Source organism: Balaenoptera acutorostrata, chromosome 10 (assembly GCF_949987535.1).
Source record: "Balaenoptera acutorostrata chromosome 10, mBalAcu1.1, whole genome shotgun sequence".
NCBI lineage: Eukaryota > Metazoa > Chordata > Mammalia > Artiodactyla > Balaenopteridae > Balaenoptera > Balaenoptera acutorostrata.
In genome coordinates this window covers 84,932,017-84,940,654 of record NC_080073.1, presented here as the reverse complement: position 1 = coordinate 84,940,654, position 8,638 = coordinate 84,932,017, and the positions used below count along the sequence as shown (strand labels likewise).

General features: G+C 40.6%; 1 non-coding gene across 1 annotated transcript; it reads left to right on the top strand.

The window, feature by feature from the left end:
- Positions 1-6,918: 6,918 nt before the first annotated feature.
- Positions 6,919-6,991, top strand: TRNAR-CCG (transfer RNA arginine (anticodon CCG)). The gene has a single exon. It is a non-coding gene; the product is annotated as a tRNA-Arg (tRNA).
- Positions 6,992-8,638: the final 1,647 nt, after the last annotated feature.

The window sequence follows — 8,638 nt, the reverse complement described above, 5'->3', positions numbered from 1 at the left end:
TCCTTCTAGAAGGAGCTCAGAAATATTCCTATGACCCGTTACTATATTTTCGACGAAGTTTTACTTCATCAAATTCAATCTTTGAATTTTCTATACTTGATACTGTCTTGTAGCTAGGCTGTGAGAAGGCAAACTAAACATTTTACCGAATGTCCCGTCTGGTCCTGAGCTCTCCCACTACTGGCCACCCTCTCGGACGCCACCTCGACGGCCACCTGCCGGTGGAGAAGGGAGCAGTCCTGACTGGCCGCCCCCAGGGAAAGGTCTGGGATAAGACCTCTGCTTAAAAAGGTTGCCAGAAAACTGAGTACAATGCAGGAGGATAAAAAGAAGAAAGTCTAAACGGTGTCATGGGGATTCAGGTCCAGGTAGGAGAGAAAACTGAAGGGGCATTGTAGACAGGCCCGCGTCGGTCGCAGTCCCCGACTCCGGTACATTCCCGCGTCCAGCCTCGGAGTCGGGAAACCGCATGGCGCCTGCGTCTCCCGGGTTCTGAGCCTCGGATCGCGAGAACCACCGAGAAGCGCGCACCGGGAAGAGGAGCGAAAGAAACCGAGCAGCCTTATAGCGCCCCCTTTCGGGCCGAATCCTCCACGGAGTGAAAAGCATGCAGAAGGAAGGCGTTTTAAGGAGTAGGCTTGTCCGTGCGCCTGCAGTCGTTAGACCCCGTACTCTCCGAGATTCAACCATTAGGCGCTTCCCGCCGTTCTCTGGCTTTGGGTACGAGGGTCAACCCAGAAATGAGTATTTGGGGCAAATCCTAAATCCTTTTCCTAAGTTTTCTTCTGATTCTCTCTCACCCCTGTGGGACTCTTGGAGACCTGAAATCACGATCTCCCTTTCGCCTCCTCCCCAGCTCCGGACCTGGGCATCCCGGCGGATCAGACCCTGTCGAGACCCAGGGGATTTGCACGTGGGGCGGTGGGTGTCGGATAGACAAGGGGAAATGGGGTATACAAAGCATGGGCCACAGGCGACCCTCAGACCCAGAGGTTAAAGGGATATATAAGTGTTTTTTATACAACACCTCTGCAGTCCCTAAAGATGGAACATCACCTGCAGGACCTTAATAAAACTACGGACTTCCGTCCCCACTCCCTAGACGCTGAGTGCGCTCAGAATCTCCGGCTCTGCTCGGGAATCTTATGTTATTTAAATGTCCCTCAATTGGAAAAGGGAACCTCCTACACTGTTGGTGGGAATGTAAATTGGTGCAGCCACTATGGAAAACAGAACGTTTGTTCCTCAAAAAACTAAAAATAAGAGTTGCTATATGATCCAGCAATCCCACTCCTGGGCATATATCTGGACAAAACTGTAATTGGAAAAGATACATGCACCCCTATGTTCATTGCAGCACTATTTACAATAGCCAAGACATGGGAGCCATCTAAATGTCCATCGACAAAGGAATGGATAAAGATGTGGTACATATATACAATGGAATACTACTCAGCCATAAAAAAAGACATGAAATAATGCCATTTGCAGCTACATGGATGGACCTAGAGGTTATCATACTAAGTGAGGTAAGTCAGAAAGAGAAAGACAATATCATATGATATCACTTATATGTCGAATCTAAAGTATGACACAAATGAACTTATCTGTGAAACAGAAACAGACTCACAGACTTGTGGGGGGGGGGGAAGGACTGGGAGTTTGGGATTTGCAGATGCAGACTATTATATATAGAATGGATAAACAACAAGGTCCTACTGTATAGCACAGAGAACTACATTCAATATTCTGTAATAAACCATAATGTAAAAGAATATGAAAAAAGAATGTATATCTATGTATAACTGAATCACTTTGCTGTACAGGAGAAATTAACACAACATTGTAAATCAACTATACTTCAACAAAATAAATGTTAAAAAATAATAATTATCCCTCAGTTGAATCAGATAGACCAGTTTGGGAACAACTGGGCCTGAAAATCTAGGGACAGAAACTGGAATGAACTAGGATCCTGGGAAAGTTAACACAGAAGGAGGAGAAAGACAAGAAGGGAAGTGAGGAGCAGGAGGCAGAAAGGTGGGAGGAAGAGTGCAGCAGAGGGGGTTCCTCAAGACGCTGGGGATTTGGATGCGCAGAACAGTAGAAGTGTCCCAGATCCCTATCGCTCCTGCGCTTTCTCTAGGTAGGAGAGAAAAAAGGCCCCTTGCTCTAAGGTGAGAGAGCAGAAGGCATTGGTCCTACTAGTCCAATCATTCACAGACTTTAGGTGCATCAGAATCATCTGGAGGGCTCGTTGAAATATAAATTGAGGACATCATCCCCAGAATTTGATTCAGTGGGTCTGGGGTAGGGCCCGAGAATTTGCAGTTCTAACAGGTCTTCAGATTTTGCTGATGGTTCCTGGGACCAAAATTCACAACCTCTGTAGAATCTAAATCATAAGAGAATCTCATCAGTGGAGAAGGCCCTGACTTAAATCTGCATAACAAACCGTACCCTCTTTTACCGTGCTTTTCTAGGTCAACTCCTCATGTACTTCTTTCTTTGTTTTTGGCTGAAGATCATAGTTAAGCATGTATTCTAAGCTACTTCTTTGAGAGTTGTTCATTTCCCTGGGTGTCTCCCATGTGTATATGAGATATACACGTTAATAAACATGTCTGCTCTTTCCTTAATCTGTCTTTTGTTACAGGGGCTCAGCTGAGACCTTAGAAGGTAGAGGAAAAGTTATTTTTCATCCCCTACAGTTGGAAGTTATGTAACCGAATATAGGTGTCTTTCTAAAGTGCAGCAGGGAAACCAGTCTATGTGGTTGTCAGGGAACAGTGTTGAGTGTTAAAGAAGGATGCTGTCTGCTTAGACCTGGGTTGCTGGGACATCAGTGGGAAACACTGACTTTGCTTGCTTGCTTGTTTTTATGTTTGATTGGGATTCCCAGGCAGAGGGTGAGAAGACAGACTGTAGAAAAATGCTTATGCTTTACAAGGTTTTCAGAAAAAAACAAAATTTCTGAATTTAGACATTGTTAAAAATCAAAATTCAACTGCATAAATTTAAAAGATCTTATTGGCTTTGTTCAAAAATTAATGAATCAGGCAGCATCCCATCTAGCAGATAGAAAGAAGCTCCAAAGTGCTGTACAAAGTGAAAGACTTTTACAGACAGGAGGGGGCAGGACAAGGATGTTACTAGCAAAGAGTGGATTGTTTGTGGCAAGGTCACCTTCCTTTGGAGGATGGCAGGGGTCTATCAGGCAGATTATCTCACTAGTGCTGACTAGGTAATTCCAGATTGACTGGTTTAAGATTCCACTCCATAGATAGTGATTTCTCTGATGGATCTGGGCAAAGTAAATTGAAAATCTTCTGGAAAGGATTCACCAGTCTAAATGCCATTAAGAAAATTCATGGTTCATAGGAGGAGGTCAGAAGATCAACATTAACAGGAGTTTGGAAGAAGTTGATGCAACCCTCATGGATGACTTTGAGGAATTCAAGACTTCAGTGGAAGAAGTAACTGTAGATGTGGTGGAATGCATGGAAACACCTCCACCATGAAACAAGGGGTACGCAGCTCACAGAAACAGAAGTCATATCTTCCACCCTCAAGTAATCTCTAGTGATGATCCTTACGTAGAGCTGCTGGACAGAGCTTAAAATGATTAAATTAAAATGATTTCCCTGCTTAGAATCATTTTGGGTAAAAAATCAACCGCTCCATGCTGCCAGCCCATGCTGGGAAAATAAATCTTCCAGAGTGCTGAAAATAGGACACCCCCACCATGTCAACGTCCCATGCCAGCACGTGCTTTCACAACCGATACTCCACCCAACAATTGTTGCTTGTGAATTCATCAGCCAAAGAACTATTACAATAACCCCTTAAAATGTCTTCAATTTTTGAAGAAATTAAAACTGGGGGATAAGAAGGATGGAGAAAAAGTAAAAGAGAGCAGGGAAGGCATGGGCGAGGGGAAGGAGATTGGCAGTTAGGTACTATCTCTTGCCCTTCCAAGGAACCATGGAAATGACATAAAAGACATGTATTTGGAAGAATAAAAATGTAACTGCTCTTGAAAGGGAAAGAGATTTTAGATTAAATGGAACAAACAGGTGAAAGATCAGAATTACAGAGAAAGAGCAGAGAAATCACTGTTCTATCTGAAGAGGATGTGAGGTAAGGATGCTCTTTCCCTCCAGGTATAGGGAAGGCACCTCCACCTGAGAGTTTTATAACCTGTTTTCTCAAACTCCTTCAGCTTAAATATTCAATATACCAAGGTACCACATTTTGAAGTAGCATGTCCTGAACCCCATTAGTAGCTTAACCTTAATTTTTAAAGCTGCAAAGATTGCATAAAAAGGCAGCAATTATTAATAAAATGCAATATCACCATGAACAAAGAAGGGAGGAAATATAAAAATCTAAGAGGATTCTCCACTGAGATTCAAAACGCCTTGAAGTTCTCACTCCCTTGAAATGAATAGAAACTGGAATCTGTACCAGACACATTTTAAGTGTGTCTAATGAAAGAAACTTATAAGGAATTTCTCCTCTCTCTTTTCAAAAGATTGGTGATGTTTCAGTTAAAGCAAAATATTTGAAGTTATATTATTATTTTTGGACCTTCACTTTTACTCACTCTTTAAAAAAACAATCAAGAAAATACCTCAGAATAAATTTAACCTAGGAGGTGAAAGACCTGTACACTGAAAACTATAAGACCCTGATGAAAGAAATTGAAGAAGACATAAATAAATGGAAAGATATGCCATGCTTACGGTTTGGAAGAATGAATATTGTTAAAATGTTCATACTACCCAAAGCAATCCCTATCAAAATTCCTATGGTGCTTTTCACAGAAAAAGAACAAACAATCCTAAAATTTTTATGGAACCACAAAAGATTGTGAATAGCCAAAGCAATCTTGAGAAAGAAGAACAAAGCTAGATGCATCCATTTCCTGCCTTCAAACTATATTACAAAGCTATGGTAACCAAAACAGTATGGTATTAAAAAAAGACACCTAGATCAGTGGAACAGACTAGAAAGCCCAGAAGTAAACCCACACAAAGAAGCCAAGAATATATAAGGGGGAAAGGATAGTCTCTTCAATAAATGGTGTTGGGAAAACTGGACAGCCACATGCAAAAGAATGAAACTGGAGCACTATTTTACACCATACACAGAAATTAACTCAAACAGATTAAATTGTAAATCAACTATACTTCCATTTTTTTAATATTAAAAAATGGATTAAAGACTTGAACAAGAGGCAAAGAAGAGGCAAAAGAAATAAAAAGTACAAAACCGGGTTAGGGGAGACCAATGTTTATTTGCAAATGGTATGGCTGCTAAGATGAAAATCCAAGAGAATCCACTAAAGAGTTTAGACTTCAAAAGTTTGTTTTCTCCTCTGGAATGTAACCACCAGTTTCCAAAGAGCGCAACTTAATTGCTATGCAAAACTCATTCCCAGCTAGTATCCCTAGTCCGCCTTCAATTTTCTAAATTTGTTTAGTAGAGGGTATTAAGATTCCTTCAGTCTGTATTTTCACTCTTGGCCAAAGGATTATTAATAAAATCACTAACTCTAGAATGTTCTTTTCTTAAAATTATGTGCCCAAATGGTTTCATTTCTGCAATATGGTCCATAATAGGACTGAAAACGGCAGGTCTGTAGTTTGTTGAGCTTTATATCTTCCCTCATTTCTTTTTTTCCTCTCTGAAATGTAAATTCTAAGGTTTTTAATCCTAAAGTTACTTTTACAGCAGTGCAAATATTTGTCACTTTTTTTGCTCTGCAACAGTTTATATAATCTTATGTTGGAAAGACAGGGAAGCGCACTTGTTATTACTCCAAATCTCGTGCTCATTCTGGGACACCCTCCACCCCACCCCCAGTAGTCTCTCCCTCATCAATGTCCCTAGATTCCAGCCCTGAGCTAGATGTCAAAGTCTACAGTAGGCACTCCAAAAATCTTGATTGACAGGTTAGGCGATAATTTGAGTTTTGTGTTAACCCCAAGAGAAGATACCGTAGGAGAAAACAGTGGGAAGGATGGGAGACGTTGGTGGGGAAAAGTCTTTTTGTGAAAGAGTGTAAGATAAAGGAGGGGAGAAATTTCTCTTTGATTTGGTTTTGTTTCAAATAGCTGGCCATTTTCGAGAAACCAAAACCATTGAGTAAATGGATACATGAGTGTTACTGCTTTACTTCTAGGGTTGGACGTTTCACATCTTTCCTATTCCACCCACACTTTTGATGAGCATGATTCTTTCAAAAAACCCTATTGCTCTGTGGCTTAACCCATAAAGGAACCAGTGGACATCTTCTTGTCAAAAACAAGTCAAATTTGGGAAGTATCCAAGTCAAGCATGAAAATCACCAAGTTTCTTGACAGCGTCCATTCACTCCGTTCTTTTTAAACCTACAAGCGTATATGTGTGTGTGTGTGTGTGTGTGTGTGTGTGTATGTATATATATATATACTGAATAAACTATTCTTTTCTAGGCTTAAGCTAACCTTGCACTTACAGGAGAACCTTCTATGAAGCTTCCAGGCTATCTCTGCCCTTCCTCCAGCACCCCCATTATTCCCTTCAGACTCCCACCCTCCGAATGCACCATCTGTGCTCACTCCTTCCTCTTTGCTGTTTTCCATAAGGGATGCAACATCAGCTCTCGACTCAAAGTCTTCCTCTCTACCCCACCTCTCGAAGTCATTAATCAAAAGACTTCAACAGGTCCACAACGATGAACCGTCTAACAGTTCCTGACATTTATGTATTAGTTTTTACAACTTTTAGACAGTGTTGGAAATAGTTTAACTGTTGGTGAATTTTTGAGAAGTCTTGTTTAGCTAGATCTTCAGAATCCGCGGTAGAAAAGCCCCCTCCCCCTCCTGTTTACATACCTTTTGTATGCTACGTGAAAAAGGCTTTCTATCAGTTGGCCGCGTGGCCTAATGGATAAGGCGTCTGATTCCGGATCAGAAGATTGAGGGTTCGAGTCCCTTCGTGGTCGTCTTTCTTTTCCCTTCGCTGGTCTCATTCACTGCCTGGTTGGATAAAGCTTGGAAGATATTTAAAATCTGATTTGCTTCCTTTCCCTTCTTGTTGATGATGTGAGTTCAATAAATAAACTCTTATTTAACATTTAGATATTGGAGGCCTGGTGTGTGACGAGTACTGTACAAATGAACAAGGAGGAAATACCACGTGTCCTCAAGGAGCTTACTTTCTACCGGACCCAACAAATGAAATCAAGTAAACAGAAACAAAATAACTAAAATTTGTTTCACGTCCTATCAAAGAAATAAGCAATGGGCTGAGATCAAAAATAAGGGATGGGGGCTCCTTTAAACAGAGTTTTATTATTCTTGGCATAAGGAATAATAGTGCTAACTCGCTGAGAATATGAAGGCACTTGGTCTTTTCAAAGTTATGGTTATGGGGTAATGGTGAGTTAAATTTCTGGAAACAAGGTGTCTACTAGGATTCTCTACTACTGTGGCTCTGAATGGTTTGAAATAGGTGTTCTCCAGATTTTCATTAGCTACCATTAATATAACGGCCTCTACTTCCCAAATAGCAATCTCAGAGAGAAGCCTAAAGGCAGAAGCCACCAAAGGCTTTTATTCCAATTGAACTGTCCTCTGGAGCAACTTCTACGTAGCCATGATAGGTTTAGTTTTAGCAAGAGTGCAAATGCCATAAATGGATCTGAACTGCAGGGAGGTTCCTCAAATAATTTAAAAATAGAACTATGGTATGATCCGGCAAGCAACTCCACTTCTGGGTATTATATCCAAAAGAATCGAAAGCAGAGTCTCAAAGAGATATTTGCACCCATGTTCATAGCAGCATTATTCGCAATAGCCAAGAGGTGGAATTAAACCCAAACAGCCTTAGAAGGATAAATGGATAAACAAAATATGGTATATACCATGGAATATTATTGTCTTAAAAGGTAAGGAAATTCTGTCACATGCTACTACATGGATAGACCTTGAGGACATTATGCTAAGTGAAATCAGCCAGTCACAAAAAGACAAATACTGTATGATTCCACTTATATAAATGTAGATGAAAAATTAATCAACAGTCCATCTAAAGAAGAAAAAGAGAATTTTATTCAGGCCAACATAAGGATTATAACCTGGGAGACAGTTTTTCAGAAAACTCTGAGGACTGTTCTGCTTGTTAGAGGTCTGTGATACAGTTATATACATTTTCAAGACAAAGGATCATTCATCAAAATGACACAATGACAAGTTACATAAAGTTCACCAAAGATACATAGTCCAGATCTACATGCCTTAGTTGCTCCATGGCATGCGGGATCTTCTCAGACCAGGGCTCAAACCTGTGTCCCCTGCATTGGTAGGAAGATTCTTAACCACTGTGCCACCAGAGAAGTGCAGGCATGATATTTTAAGTGGTGAAGTACAGTCTCTTTCTCACCTCATGTTCCATGAAAGGGAGATATCTGTAATAAAAATGGATGAAATGGGGTTAAAATAGGAATTTTCAATGTGTCATTTCAATAAAGTGCTACCGTTCTACAACAAATTTATAAGAAATTGAATACTAGAGCTGATGAGTTAACTGAATTCTCTACTAAATTTCAAAGAGAAATCAGATTTGGCGACTTGTACTATTGCTTTCCTAG